The sequence below is a fragment of the Choloepus didactylus genome, chromosome 10, assembly GCF_015220235.1.
Source record: "Choloepus didactylus isolate mChoDid1 chromosome 10, mChoDid1.pri, whole genome shotgun sequence".
Taxonomy (NCBI): Eukaryota; Metazoa; Chordata; class Mammalia; order Pilosa; family Megalonychidae; genus Choloepus; species Choloepus didactylus.
The window spans coordinates 111,290,802-111,307,252 of NC_051316.1; the positions used below are offsets into that span (position 1 = coordinate 111,290,802).

General features: G+C 42.2%; 1 long non-coding RNA gene across 1 annotated transcript in view; it reads right to left on the reverse strand.

Moving 5' to 3' along the window:
- Positions 1 to 7,178: 7,178 nt before the first annotated feature.
- Positions 7,179 to 16,451, reverse strand: part of LOC119505348 — a 57,570-nt gene continuing 48,297 nt past the window's right edge. Inside the window, exons 3-5 of the long non-coding RNA XR_005210718.1 lie at positions 8,685 to 8,820; positions 7,868 to 7,941; positions 7,179 to 7,211 (exon numbers count right to left, since the gene is read on the reverse strand). This is a non-coding gene — a long non-coding RNA (uncharacterized LOC119505348). The remainder of the gene's footprint in view (positions 7,212 to 7,867; positions 7,942 to 8,684; positions 8,821 to 16,451) is intronic.

Here is a 16,451-nt window from a genome sequence, read left to right on the forward strand (position 1 = left end):
CTGTGAATGTTCCTTCAAATGGCAAAAAAAAAGGGGGGGAGATCTTGGCAGATGATTGTTAAGGATCTTGACTTTTCTTCTGGGAAAGCAAAGTTTTCCTAAGATGCTTCCTCTGAGGTTTTTCCCTTAATTAGCAAAGCAGTAATAGAAAGTGGCCACAAGGTGGCAGAACAGGAGATATTTTATTTTCCTGCAGAAATTCAATGAGGAAATGTCTCTAGGTGTACTCCTTTAGAAAGTTGCATGATGTGAGTTGCAATCACATGTTTCTTTATAAGAGGGAAGCAGAGGAAGAGGCAAAGAGCATTCCAGGAAAGGGAAGAATATATACACAAAGGTCTTGTGGCAAGAAGGAGGTGGAACTAAAAGGAGACCCGGGTTGCTGGAGATAGAAAGCAAGTATATTATGAAGTGAGCTGAGGCTAGAGAGGGCAACAAAGGCCAGATCATGCCAAGCCATGAAGGTCACGTCAAGGATTTTGGTCTTTATCAAAATGGGAAGCTGGTGAAGCGTTTTTAAATCAGGAGAGTGGCATGTAAGAGGTGTATTTTAGAACTCACTCTGCCAACAGGGTAGAGAATGGGGAGCAGTGCGCAGTGGGGAGGGCAAGAGAGGATGCTGGGAGATCACTTAGGAGGCTACCGCGACATTCTGTCAAGAGAACATGTTAGCTTGGAAAGAAGTGGACAGAGATGAGGGATTTTTAGAGGTAAAAGAAATAAGATTTGGAAATGTAGTAGATATGGGGTTTAGGGTGTGAGGTGTAATATTAATTTCCGATTTCCTGATAAGTCTATCTAGATAAGTTGTAGAGTTATTCATAAAGATAGGAAACACTGGAGGAGGGAGAGGTTAAAAGAAGACTGATTTTTGCATTGAGTTTTAGGTGTCTTTGAACATGCAAGGTAAAAACTTCAAATAGGCGCACAGCCTTCTCGGGCTGAAGACTAAAGAACAGGCTGAGGCAAGATAACCACCTGGGAATGTGACTGCAGATGGTGTGCTGATTTGAAGCTGTTATGGACCCCAGAAGAGCCATGGCCTTTTAATCCAATCTTGTGGGGTGGGATCTTTTGATGGAATGTTTCCATGTAGATGTAACACACCCAACTGTGGGTAAGACCTTTCATTATTTTTTTCCATGGAAGTGTGAACTCACCCATTCAGGGTTGGTCTTGATTAGTTTACTGGAATCCTTAAGAGAGCTCAGAGTCAGATGCTGAGAGATGTTTGCAGATGCAGACAGAAAGACGTTTGGAGATGCTAAGTTAAAAGATGAAGCCCAGGAGAGGTGGGGAAAGATGGCGGACTGGTGAGCTGTATGTTTTAGTTACTTCTCCAGGAAAGTAGGTAGAAAGCCAGGAACTGCGTGGACTGGACACCACAGAGCAATCTGACTTTGGGCATACTTCATACAACACTCATGAAAACGTGGAACTGCTGAGATCAGCGAAATCTGTAAGTTTTGCGGCTAGGGGACCTGTACCCCCCCCCCCCCCCCGCCAGGCTCAGGTCCCCGTGGGAGGAGGGGCTGTCAGCTCCGGGAAGGAGAAGGGAGAACTGCAGTGGCAGCCCTTATCAGAAACTCATTCTACTGATCCAAACTCCAACATAGATAGACTGAGACCAGACACCAGAGAATCTGAGAGCAGCCAGCCCAGCAAGAGGAGACAGGCATAGAAAAAAACAGCATGAAAAACTCCAAAATAAAAGCGGAGGATTTTTGGAGTTCTGGTGAACATAGAAAGGGGAAGGGCAGAGCTCAGGCCCTGAGGCTCATATGCAGATCCCGAAGAAAGCTGATCTCTCTGCCCTGTGGACCTTTCCTTAATGGCCCTAATTGCTTTGTCTCTTAGCATTTCAATAACCCATTAGATATGTGAGGAGGGCACTTTTTTTTTTTTTTAATCCTTTTTTCTTTTTCTAAAACAATTACTCTAAGAAGCCCAATACAGAAAGCTTCAAAGACTTGCAATTTGGGCAGTTTAAGACAAGAGCAAAACTAAGAGAGCTCTGAGACAAAAGGCAATAATCCGGTGGCTGAGAAAATTCACTAAACACCACAACTTCCCAAGAAAAGGGGGGTGTCCACTCACAGCCATCATCCTGGTGGACAGGAAACACTCCTGACCATCGCCAGCCCCATAGCCCAGAGCTGCCCCAGACAACCCAGTGTGACGGAAGTGCTTCAAATAACAGGCACACACCACAAAACTGGGCGTGGACATTAGCCTTCCCTGCAACCTCAGCTGACTGTCCCAGAGTTGGGAAGGTGGAGCAGTGTGAATTAACAAAGCCCCATTCAGCCATCATTTCAGCAGACTGGGAGCCTCCCTACACAGCCCAGCAGCCAAGAACTGCCCCTGGGGGGGACGGCACTCACCTGTGACATAGCACAGTCATCCCTCAACAGAGGACCAGGGGGTGCACGGCCTGGAGAGGGACCCACTTGCAAGTCTCAGGAGCCATACGCCAACACCAAGGACTCGTGGGTCAGTGGCAGGACCAAACTGTGGCAGGACTGAACTGAAGGATTAGACTATTGCAGCAGCTTTAAAACTCCAGGATCACCAGGAGATTTGATTGTTAGAGCCACCCCCCCATCCCTGACTGCCCAGAACAGCCCCAATACAGGGCGGGCAACACCAGCTACACACGCAAGCTTGGTACACCAACTGGACCCCATCAAGGACTCACTCCCCCACTCACCACAAAGGCAAAGCAGGGGGGACAACTGGCTTGTGGAGAACAGGTGGCTCCTGGACGCCACCTGCTGGTTAGTTAGAGAAAGTGTACTCCACGAAGCTGTAGACCTGATAAATTAGAGATAAGGAATTCAATTGGTCTACAAATCCTAAAAGAACCCTATCAAGTTCAGCAAATGCCACGAGGCCAAAAACAACAGAAAATCATAAAGCATATGAAAAACCAGACGATATGGATAACCCAATCCCAAGCACCCAAATTCAAAAGATCAGAAGAGACACAGCACCTAGAGCAGCTACTCAAAGAACTAAGAGATGAACAATAAGACCATAGTATGGGATACAAAGGATAGCAAGAAGACCCTAGAAGAGCATAAAGAAGACATTGCAAGACTAAATAAAAAATAGATGATCTTATGAAAATTAAAGAAACTGTTGACCAAATTAAAAAGATTCTGGACACTCATAGTACAAGACTAGAGGAAGTTGAACAATGAATCAGTGACCTGGAAGATGACAGAATAGAAAATGCAAGCATAAAAGAAAGAATGGGGAAAAAAACTGAAAAATTGAAATGGACCTCAGGGATATGATAGATAATATAAAACATCCGAATATAAGACTCATTGGTGTTCCAGAAGGGGAAGAAAAGGGTAGAGGTCTAGGAAGAGTCTTCAAAGAAATTGTTGGGGAAATCTTCCCAAATCTTCTAAACAACATAAATACACAAATCAGAAATGCTCAGTGAACTCCAAATAGAATAAATCCAAATAAACACACTCCGAGACATATTCTGATCACACTGTCAAACACGGAAGAGAAGGAGCAAGTTCTGAAAGCAGCAAGAGAAAAGCAATTCACCACATACAAAGGAAACAGCATAAGACTAAGTAGTGACTACTCAGCAGCCACCATGGAGGCGAGAATGCAAGTGCACGATATATTTAAAATTCTGAGTGAGAAAATTTCCAACCAAGACTACTTGATCCAGCAAAGCTCTCCTTCAAATTTGAGGGAGAGCTTAAATTTTTCACAGACAAACAAATGCTGAAGAAGAATTTGCTAACAAGATACCTGCCCTACTGGAGACCTCAAGGGAGCCCTACAGACAGGCAGAGAGTTGGAGAAGGTTTCAGTACTAAGAGATTCGGTATGGGTAAATTAAAGGATATTAATAGAGAGAGGGGAAAGAAAATACATATGACAAACATAAACCAAAGGATAAGATGGCTGATTCAAGAAATGCCTTCACGGTTATAACGTTGAATGTAAATGGATTAAACTCCCCAATTAAAAGATATAGATTTGCAGAATAGATAAAAAAAAATGAACCATCAATATGTTGCATACAAGAGACTCATCTTAGACACAGGGACACAAAGAAATTGAAAGTGAAAGGATGGAAAAAATGTTTCATGCAAGCTACACCCAAAAGAAAGCAGGTGTAGCAATATTAATCTCAGATAAAATAGACTTTAAATGCAGGGATGTTTTGAGAGACAAAGAAGGCCACTACATACTAATAAAAGGGGCATTCAACAAGAAGAAATAACAATCGTAAATGTCTATGCACCCAATCAAGGTGCCAAAAATACATGAGAGAAACACTGGCAAAACTAAAGGAAGCAATTGATGTTCCACAATAATTGTGGGAGACTTCAACACATCACTCTCTCCTATAGATAGATCAACCAGACAGAAGACCATAAGGAAATTGAAAACCTAAACAATCTGATAAATGAATTAGATTTAACAGACATATACAGAACATTACATCCCAAATCACCAGGATACACATACTTTTCTAGTGCTCACGGAACTTTCTCCAGAATAGATCATATGCTGGGACATAAAACAAGCCTCAATAAATTTAAAAAGATTGAAATTATTCAAAGCACATTCTCTGACCACAATGGAATACAATTAGAAATCAATAACCATCAGAGACTTAGAAAATTCACAAATACCTGGAGGTTAAACAACACACTCCTAAACAATCAGTGGGTTAAAGAAGAAATAGCAAGAGAATTGCTAAATATATAGAGACAATGAAAATGAGAACACAACATACCAAAACCTATGGGATGCAGCAAAAGCAGTGCTGAGGGGGAAATTTATAGCACTAAACGCATATATTAAAAAGAAGAAGAAAGAGCCAAAATTGAAGAAACTAATGGATCAACTGAAGAAGCTAGAAAATGAACAGCAACCGATCCTAAACCAAGTAGAAGAAAAGAAATAACAAGGATTAAAGCAGACATAAATGACATAGAGAATAAAAAAAACAATAGAGAGATAAATATCACCAAAAGTTGGTTCTTTGAGAAGATCAACAAGATTGACAAGCCCCTAGCTAGACTGACAAAATCAAAAAGAGAGAAGACCCATATAAACAAAATAACAATGAAAAAGGTGACATAACTGCAGATCCTGAAGAAATTAAAAAAATTATAAGAGGATATTATGAACAACTGTATGGCAACAAACTGGATAATGTAGAGGAAATGGACAATTTCCTGGAAACATATGAACAACCTAGACTGACCAGAGAAGAAATAGAAGACCTCAATCAACCCATCACAAGCAAAGAGATCCAATCAGTCATCAAAAATCTTCCCACAATAAATGCCTAGGGCCAGATGGCTTCACGGGGAATTCTACCAAACTTTCCAGAAAGAACTGACACCAATCTTACTCAAACTCTTTCTAAACATTGAAGAAAATGGAACACTACCTAACTCATTTTATGAAGCTAACATCAATCTAATACCAAAACCAGGCAAAGATGCTACAAAAAGGAAAACTACCGGCCAATCTCCCTAATGAATATAGATGCAAGATCCTCAACAAAATACTTGCAAATGGAATCCAAAGACACATTAAAAAAATCGTACACCATGACCAAGTGGGGTTCATTCCAGGCATGCAAGGATGGTTCAACATAAGAAAATCAATCAATGTAATACAACACATTAGAATTCAAAAGGGAAAATCAATGATCATCTCAACAGATGTTGAAAAAGCATTTGACAAAATCCAACATCCGTTTTTGATAAAAACACTTCAAAAGGTAGGAATTGAAGGAAACTTCCTCAATATGATAAAGAGCATATATGAAAAACCCACAGCCAGCATATTCAATGGTGAGAGACTGAAAGCCTTCCCTCTAAGATCAGGAACAAGACAAGGATGCCGCTATCACCACTGTTATTCAACATTGTGCTGGAAGGCTAGCCAGGGCAATCCGGCAAGACAAAGAAATAAAAGGCATCCAAATTGGAAAAGAAGAAATAAAAACTGTCGTTTGCAGATGATATGATCTTATATCTGGAAAACCCTGAGAATCGACGATACACCTACTAGAGCTAATAAACAAATTAGCAAAGTAGCGGGATACAAGATTAATGCAATACGTCAGTAATGTTTCTATGCTAGAAATGAACAAACTGAAGAGACACTCAAGAAAAAGATACCATTGTCAATAGCAATAAAAAAAAATCAAGTACCTAGGAAATAAACTTAACCAAAGATGTAAAAGACTATACAAAGAAAACTACATAACTTACTAAAAGAAATAGAAGGGGACCTTAAAAGATGGAAAAATATTCCATGTCTGGATAGGAAGACTAAATGTCATTAAGATGTCAATTTACCCATAACTACAGATTCAATGCAATCCAATCAAAATTCCAACAAGCTATTTGCAGACTGGAAAGCTAGTAATCAAATATATTTGGAAAGGGAAGATGCATCGAATTGCTTTAAGACACTCTAAAAAAAAAAAACGAAGTGGTAGGAGTTACATTCCCTGACTTTGAAGCTTATAAAGCCACAGTTGCCAAAACAGCATGGTACTGGCACAAGATAGACATATAGATCAATGGACTCGAATTGAGAATTTGGAGCTAGACCCTAGATCTATGGCCGACTGATCTTTGATAAGGCCCCCAAAGTCACTGAACTGAGTCATAATGGTCTTTTCAACAAATGGGGCTGGGAGAGTTGGATATCCATATCCAAAAGAATGAAAGAGGACCCCTACCTCACACCCTACACAAACTTAACTCCAAAATGGACGAAGATCTCAATATAAAAGAAAGTACCATAAAACTCCTAGAAGATAATGTAGGAGGAAAACATCTTCAAGACCTTTGTATTAGGCAGCCACTTCCTAGACTTACACCCAAAGCACCAAGCAACAAAAGAAAAAATAGATAAATGGGAACTCCTCAAGCTTAGAAGTTTCTGCACCTCAAAAAGGAATTTCCCAAAGTGAGCATCTGTCTTCAGAGAGGGAGGAGCTCCCAGGATAAGACTGGGAGGATCACTTTGTCTCCAGGGTTCCTTCCTCCCCTGACTCCTCACCCCAAGGTGAGTGCCAGCATGACAATACTCTACCATAGAGCTCCATCACTTTGTATTCTGTCCCACTGTTGATATTGAGTACATAATAATGTATGTAACATAGTCAGTTTCAATGATGTGAAATGTATTATTTCCATTATCTGTGGAGGAAAGAGAACACAGTTCAGAACTTCATTGGTCTGTGGGAAGCAAGTACAGCCCTTCAACTGTTCTTTTCTAAAAAACAAATTCAAGTGCATGTCCCACAAGAGACAGAGAGAAAGAGGATGCCTTCCATTTGCATCTCCCTGGGCTTCCTGAGGTGAGTTCTGAAAACCAGGAATACTGGTAGATTGACTACCAGTGGTAGAAGAATTCAGCCACAGCAGCTATTAGCCCTCTGTTATCCTCTCCGAGACCATCCACCTCCTCCCAACTCTGCCCACAATATGTCTCCGTCTCTTCCAAGCCCCACAGGCATTACACGCCCAGTGCTACATCCTCAGAAATGTGCTGTGTAGGGGCCCGGGCACCATCAGAAAGAGAGTAGGGAATGAGAGGCTGTCCTGCCAATGGACTTTTCTGCAGGAGGTATATATGACCAAATCACCTCTCTTCATCTAGTGGTATTAAGAGCCAGGCACCAGCATTTTGCACAAGGTTCTCCCAAACTCAGGATTTTGGCTATTAGGTGATCCCCATTATATTACCTTAATAAGCATTGATCAGGAATTGATCAAGGTTCTGAAGATACTGGGGTTCAGTAAATTCCTTGCAGTTGGAATTAGAATTTAGAAAGACTTTTCTGTCTACTTACAGATAAAATTGTATACACCTTCCTCTTCTGTTTCATCAGACGTCAAAAAAATTTCAGTACATTCTCCATTTATACTGTAAAACAGAATGGGATGATGTCCAAGAGACGTTGATAGGAGCTGGCTTCCCACTCTCCAATCTACCCATGACTTGGGTTTCTAGTTCCACTCAACTCTTGAACATTTTTTCTCCAATTTCCAAAGAGCTTTTATTTACATTATTTCACTTGATTTGATATTTTAAAAATGACTCAACTATTCCTATCACTATTACTCCTGTTACTATTTCCACTATTACTCTTACTACAGCTACTTGTCTAGATAGCTGAGTGCTCAACATGTGCCAGCCTCTCCAATAAGTGCCTTACAACATTACCTCACAGAAAAGTCACGAGGGAGAGTTTATCATCCCTGTTTACCCAAGGGAAAATGGAGGTGGAAGGACTTTTCTTGGTCAAACAACTAGTAAGAAACAGACACAGATTAGAATTCAGCTATTGATTACAAATTCTATGCTCTTACCTCTCCTATTCTGCCACACTACCCAGGACTCTGAGGCCCCTCTACCTCCTCCTTCCCTACTCCCATTCAAATTCACTCCTGTCACCAACTCCTGTCTCTGAATCTGGAACAGCCTTGGGTCCACCAAGTCCTGAATCAGGGCCAGATGAGGGATTCTGATTTTGGACACAGGCCTGGCATTTGTGCGTACGCATGCACAGGTGTGTGTATGTGTGTGTGTGTATGTGGGTGTAGAGGTCTGAGAGCATACCCAGGCTTCTGTTTTTCCCTCTCCCAGGTAATACAGGCCACACTTACATTTTGTGAAATTTATAGATCAGAGAAGAGTTGGCCAAGACATGTGTGTCTTTCACAAAAACCCTCATGTCACCATTTTCTTCTATCTGTTCTCTCCTGTCTGAGGCCAAGAGAATGGAATACCATTCCCCTAAATCTGCAATAAATCAGTACAGTGATTCAGTAAGAAAAGAGGAGAGGAGGCACACATGATCATTCTGATCTTGAACTCTGGCCTGTGGGCCAGTACTCATAATGGTGTCTTTGGACAAAATGCAAAGAAGGCATCAGGATTCAGGTCAATTGGCAAAAACCACCCTGGACTCTTTCCACTGCCCTTCCAGTTGAATGGCGGTCCCCAAGTGGTGTCATCTTTTAACATGGTACAATCACTCTTGGTCCAAAGGTCTGAAACCATCCCTTTGTCTAACACGTCAAGGAACCCCTGCCCTCCAATAGGCCCCACTAGCTTCAGAATCCTCCAGACCACCCTCAGAAGTCCACCAACTCTACCTTTGACAAATCAAAGTTTTTGTTCACAACAGCATGTTTTCCTTCCAGCTGGGCACAGACCAGACTCAGCCCCAGACACAGCAAGAGCAGCTTCATCTTGATAGGGGACAGCACGTCTCCTCTGTAGTCACCTGGGGTGAGTCTTTGCCTAACAGCAAATCTGCTCCCCAGCTCCTCCATCTTTATATCCTTTCTGGGTCCAGTTTTCTGCCACAGGGCACCACTTTTCTCCTCCTCCCCGCTCCACGAAAGTCTGTCATTCGCTGGTGTGGGGCCAGGATTGTCCCTGCCCTTTTGAAACCTGGCAGTACCATCCCTTTTAGCTGTACTTGGTGACCTTAAATTTCTCAAACACAGAGGTTCTCACAGGAACCTTTCCAGCTGTGCTGCCTCCAGCTCATGCCCTGTGTTTCAGGCGGGTACCAACACAGATAATCTCAGAATCATAATGGTGAGCAAAAAAAGGCGAGGCACAGAAGGATACAGCCAGTATGATAACATTTATTTTTATTTTTTTTTCTAAAAGTAAATAAACTTATTTAAAATTAAAAAAAAAAATTCTCAAACACATTCTCAGGAAAAATAGTGGATGTTTATAAAGGCCTTACAACCCTTTATAAGCCTCCATAAATCTTTAGAACAAGATTTAACTGTGGATCTGGCTCAGAATAAAAAAGTTGACTATATTAAGGTACTCAGTTTTCATAAGTACCTTTGTTTTGAGCCTCAAAACCAAGAAAACTGTCTCTGCTAAAGATGATAGGACCTGTCATAAAGCATTAAAATAGGGTGGAATAAAAAATGTCTTTAAAGTATGGTGTCTGGTACTCAGTATTCTTTAATTACCTTTCCCTTATTCTTTGCACCCAGCTGCTGCAGCCTTCCCTCTCCCCACAATTAATGACCCTTTAACCACTATGCATGTGTCATTACCCAATGGGCCCTGTGCCGGTTTGAATGTATTGTGTCCCCCAAATGCCATTATCTTTGTGGTCTTGTGTGGGGCAGACGCTTGGGTGCTGGTTGGATTTGCTTGGAGTGTGCCCCACCCAGCTGTCGGTGATAATTTTGATGAGATGTTCCCATGGAGGCATGGCCCCACCCATTCGGGGTGGGCCTTGATCGATGGAGCTATATAAATGAGCTGACTCAAAGAGAGGAAGAGAGTGCAGCTGGGAGTGATGTTTTGAAGAGGAGCAAGCTTGCTAGAGAGGAACGTCCTGGGAGAAAGCCAGTTTTGAGGCTGGAGCTTTGGAGCAGATGCCAGCTGCCTTCCTAGCTAACAGAGGTTTTCCGGACGCCATTGGCCATCCTCCTGGTGAGGGTACCTCGATTGCTGATAGTGTTACCTTGGATGCTTTGTGGCCTTAAGACTGTAATTGTGTAGTGAAATAAACCCCCGTTTTATAAAAGCCTATCCAGTCTCTGGTGTTTTGCATTCTGCAGCATTAGCAAACTAGGACAATAAGTACCTTTGTTTTGAGCCTCAAAACCAAGAAAACTGTCTCTGCTAAAGATGATAGGACCTGTCATAAAGCATTAAAATAGGGTGGAATAAAAAATGTCTTTACAGTATGGTGTCTGGTACTCAGTATTCTTTAATTACTTTCCCTTATTCTTTGCACCCAGCTGCTGCAGCCTTCCCTCTCCCCACAATTAATGACCCTTTAACCACTATGCATGTGTCATTACCCAATGCGCCCCATGAGAGAAATGGATTATCATCCCTTCTTTCAAGGAACTTTCAGTGAAGTTGGGGAAATGCTTCATATTCTCAATAAAAATCAATCATAAGGCCTATGAAATGACCCATCATGTAGAAAGTGCTTAAGAGCACAGGCTTTGGATTCACACAGACTTGGGCTTTGCTCCCATTTCTGCCATTAGGAAGCACTGTGGACAGATCAATTAACCTCTTTGGACCTTAGATTCCTCTTGTGGAGATAATTTTACCCGCCTAACAGACTGCTGTAGGGATTCAATGGGATGATATGTGTAGAATCGTCAGCATAATGTCTGGGTGGGTTGGGTCAGAGAATGCTTCCCAGAAAAGGTGGGACATGAGGTAGATACTTAAAGTTGGAGAAGGCATGGGGATGTGTACAGCATGTGGGAAGAGCATCCTCTTCAGGTGAGGGGGCTTGTTAAAAGCTATGTCTCATTTCTGCCTTGTGCACTCCCCTTCCCCAGAACAGAAAGAGGCTGGTGTTATGGGAGGAGCTGGGCACAAGCCAGTGGACCTAAGGACTGTGGCTGTCTACCTGTGGACTGTTTACAAAAGAAAGTCATCCCAGCCCCTTGGCTGATCATTCCTAGTTCATGTTCAACCAATATCCAGGTCACTGGTATTTTGAAGCTTATGTCACTTAAGCCACCATGGATTGGCCATGGGTTTTCCTGACCTGAGCTTGACACATGGTGGCAAAGGCTGTGGACTTTATTCCCTCTATTTGCTTCTCTCCAAGAATAAGATGGCAGTCTATGTGCAGCCAGGTTTGCAAAATGAACCCCATTCTTCCTGGGCTATGAGGCTGTGATGAGAGGCAGTAACCATTGCTGCAAACACCACCTCTATCCCATCTCACAGCCATTCTTAACTCTGTATTCTTATACTGTCACACCATATTGTCACATTCTGGTTCTGTTTTTATTTATTCACATTTGTATCTGCCATATCACCTTTGGAATGTTTGTACACAAAATCCTACCTTAAAAGCACTAGGGATTCTTGTTATTAAAAGGAAACTTCTAGAAAATCCTTTTGTAAGTAGGATATTACTTTCGGGTAGGCATCTCCTAGTTTGTATTATTGGATCATAGGAGTAGAGGGAGAGCATACGACTTAAGTCTATGATGAGAAGCTTATGTTTTAGAATACCTTGTCTACTAAGCCCTGAGGTGACTATTCCCTATTCTGGTTTTTCCTTCCATTTCAAATCTGCCATATTTTTGGTGATTGGCTTGAGCATTGCCAGGAAAGCCTAGAAGCAAGGTCAAGGCTGAAAAAGTACCCAAGAGGTGCAATGCAATCCATCTAGAGGCTTGGTGAAAGAAAAACCCAGACAAAACCAAAGCTGAACAAATGAAATCAGTCAGAAGTGATACTTTGCTTTATAAAACGGTTCCCTTAAATAATACTCTTGTACTACATTTAAATACTTATGCTAGGAGCTGGGGACTATGATCTGAAAACACTCTCACAAGTTGTTGGTGATCAATATATATCACAGTTGATTGAAATAATGATTTCTATCCTGGGAAAGATGGAAGAAGGTAGAGAGGTGATAAAGGATGAGCTCTGCCACCCCACCCTCCCCAAAAAAAGAGAAGAAAAGTAACAACTGATGTTAAAGCATTTCCAAGATAATAGTGTAAGTACATGGAACAAAGATTCAATTTACAAAAGTTCACTTGGCCACCCATCTATAGGAAATGCATTTACTGTATATGAGAAGATATATAGGGTGCAGCATTTGACTGCAGAGGAATTTTGCCTATAGTGTGGGAAGTTACTTTAGAAGATGATGCTACTAAAGGGTTTTTTTTTTTTTAATGATGATTCAACTTGATTCAATTATCATGATCAAATGCTTAGCTGGCATTTAGAAGGCTAAAGAGATAGACAAGATGGGGGCTGTGCCCCCAAGAAACCCCTGGCCAGTGTGGGTATGATTCGGAACAACCTAATTACAAGGTTAAAGTAAACAATTTTATATAGGAAAACAGAGGAGCCAATAATAGTGAAGACAAATCAGAGGAGAAAAAAGGAAATGTGATTTGGTCCAACTGAAGACTGATATCCCAATTCCAGGTATGGAGCCAGAATGATTTTTCTCCTCCAGTTAAATGAGGCTTTACCTAAGGAACACAAACACACAAGGGAAGGATGGAAAACATGCAAGTATCTCCTGATCCAGTGGGGAAAGAAAGGGAGGGTCTCTGGGGAGTAAAGGGTTTCAGCTTCTCACACTGCAGACAAGGTTCCCTGTTCTCGGACGGGGAGAAAGGGGTAAGAGCTGAGTTGTTCTGCCAGCCTGCAGGTCCAGGGAAGCTGACTCCTTCCCCTCTGCCAGGGCAAGAACGGTAATTCTGGTAAGTGGGTCCCAGTGAGCGTAACAGCAGCAGACAGAACAAGTGTGCATCTTGTCTACTGCTGTCCTGGAGAGCTGGCCTTTGGGCCTTGTCTTTCATGGGACCAACTGAATGTGGTTCTGACCTCTCTCGAGAGTGGTCACTCATTCCAGGGCTGAGCTGCCCAGGCCCTCCAAATCCACTAATCTTTTAAGAAAGAGGGTGTTTACCTAGTCTTATCCCACATTTCAAACATAGCATCGACACTGGAATTCAAACAGCTGTATTAGAGGCATGTTGCATCAGCTAGTTTGATATTTAAGGTCCTTAGATTTCAACACAACAAATTTAGGAACAGCCTGTAACAAAGAAAGAAGGTATTGTCACAAAGTCATATTTGCTCAAGGCACTCCAAGCATGGAACTGGGACAGGGTGCACTTACCAAGACAAACAGTTACAATGGAAGAACATTTTGCAGCAGTTCAAATCTCATTTGTCCAGGGGCCAGATATATTAAAATAATATTTGGATGTCTGAAATACAATAAGCACTCACTGAATGTTAGGTTGGTGCTTATACATACTGTTTTTATCAATCCTCATATAGCCCTGCATGGAAGGTGCCATTATCTTGTTTGATAGAGTCATGCACTAATGCTCAGAGAGGTTAAGTAACCTTAGCAAGATCACAGAGCTGGTAGGTCAGAGAACTGATATTTGAACCCGAGACTGTCTGATTCCCTAGTCCTCACTCTTATCAACTCCACTACACAAGTTGGGGCTTGCTGTTTCTGACATGAAAGATAAGATGGCTGAATACAGAGAACAGGAATAAGTAAAGCTGTTGACTCTCAGAGGTGTCTGCCTGGTAGTTGCCACTGAAGAAGCTGCATGTTGATGTCTTAAAAATGTGGTGCTGGGGGTGTGACTGCAAGAGTCTGATCAAGTAAAGGGCAATCAATAGACACTGGATGGATGGATGAATGGATGGATGGATGATTTGGGGTGCTTCTCTTTTAATAAGGAACTAGGAGGTGCTTCCATACAGAAAAACACCTGGTTGCCAACCACATTAAGACTCTCCTATCAAGACAAAATAAAGGGCATTTTGTAAGTGGCCCAAGAGAAGGATGACAGTCTGCAGGTTGTTAAGAAACAAGTGGCCCAAGTCATGGCTCACTGTGTGGGCAAGGGGTTTATGGAGTCCATGTGTGACCAGAAAACAGTCCATCTATAAGCAGGTAGTTTGACTGAAACTAACCAGCTGGCAGGAAATGTACTATGACCGTGTCCTCAGTCACACTCTCAATCAATTGGACAAACTGCTGATTGAGAAAGCCAGTGGCAACATTTAAGCCACATTATCTGACACCAGGCCATATTTGGTGCCAAAAAAGAATAGCAAGAAACACAAGCTTATTTGATCCACGTGCCAGAAAGGAAGTATTTGTTGGTCCCTAGCAGTCAGAGTAAATACACATTCTGCTGATGTTGGCTCAAATGCAATTTAAAAATATCATTCCTTTCACCAATGGAAGGATTTTGAAGCTACAATATCTCATCTGTAGCAGCTGGGTCCTACAAAAAGCAGATGCTGAGACAGACGTGAAGTGATGAAGGCTTATTAGGGAGTAATATTTGTGAACAGAAAAGGGAGCAAGCAGGTTTGGGCAAGGGGGGCTGCCAGACCATGACGCAGATCTGACAAAGTCTCTATCAGCTCAATGGGAGGCTCCCAAGCATACTGAAGGAGTCCCACGTTACGCAGAAATGGATAGGCCCTTGTATGACAGTCTTGCTCTGTCATTAGCTGGGGCCATTCTGGGAAAACCAGTACCTAGCTCAAGGGTGGAGGCCAGTTGGAACCCAGTCGAAGGTAGGAGGCTGTCAGCCGACCACACCCCTCCCAGCCGGGCAGTGCAATGAGTCCCTTCCTGAAAGGGGAATCGGAACAACACATCTCTGTCTGGCACACCGTCCTAGTACCCAGAAACAGGTAGAGACTTCTCTTCCCACAAGAGTCCAGAGATCTCTTCCCACATGGCATAGGGGCAGGGGTGAAAGCAGAACCATTTTCCCTCTGCTCTAGTTTGAAATTTCCACCACAGCATGAGGGTGCCCTGTAGGTCAGACAGCCAAGGGCCCCAGGGACTGCTGCCTCCAGATCCACTCATTAAAACTCAGCAAGTACTTACTTATGTATGTTCCCAGGTCACCCAGAGCACCCTCTGGTCCTGTCTCAAGAGCACATCATTTAGGACTGACTTAGTCCAATGAAGATGACACCAGCAGCCTTGGGGAGGAGGGGAAAGTTTGGGCAATGGGAGAAATAATTACATATCCTGGGTCATGGAGAAAGGGTTCAGGAGGCCCCCCAGAATAAAGAGCATCCATGTTACAGTTTTTCATAGGCAGGAACTGCATTTAAAAAATAAGAAAATTCTGCTTCATACCATCAATGTGAAAACTGATGCAAATATTTATGTAAAGAACTTGGCACAGTGCCTGGCACATATAAACAGTCAATGAACAGAATCTAATCATCGTCTTCTATTTTGATCGACTTAATCATTCAACAGATAGCCCCTGTCTACTATGTCCAGGAATTGAGAGTACATTGCTGAATAAAATAGCTTCAATCTCTGACCTCACTGAGCGTCTACATTAGTCTTTTTTTTTTAAAAATTGTCACTTTTCACATCCTACAAAGTCAAAAGCTTGACCCTAGGAAAAAGACTCAACCAGGTGCCTTTCTACTAATCATAGCCTCTAACAAAAAGCCTAATTTATTTCTTCCCTTGCTTGTATGCAATCTTCCCACCCCAAGATACCTCCCTTATTTCTGCCTGAACAAATATTACCCTCCTTCAAAGCCCTGCTCAAGAACTCCCTTTCTTTGATTCTCTCGGCACTCAGCCTTCTCGTTTGTTCTGTATAATACTTAGAGCTTTACTCTCACACTGCAGCAGCCAACCACTCACTAACTCATGCTAGTATCAAAATATAATCTCCAAGGAGTTAAAAACCCAACTCTTATATAAACTATATAGTGGGCATGTGTCAACAATTTAGTTAACTCATTACTGAGAGAACAGGAAGAATGACGGTTCAAAAGAAGGTATGAGAAAGAAAAAAGATGCTGAAATAAAATTGCTAAGTTAGATACAAAGTAGTTAATGCTCTACAAGGCAATAAATCTACAAC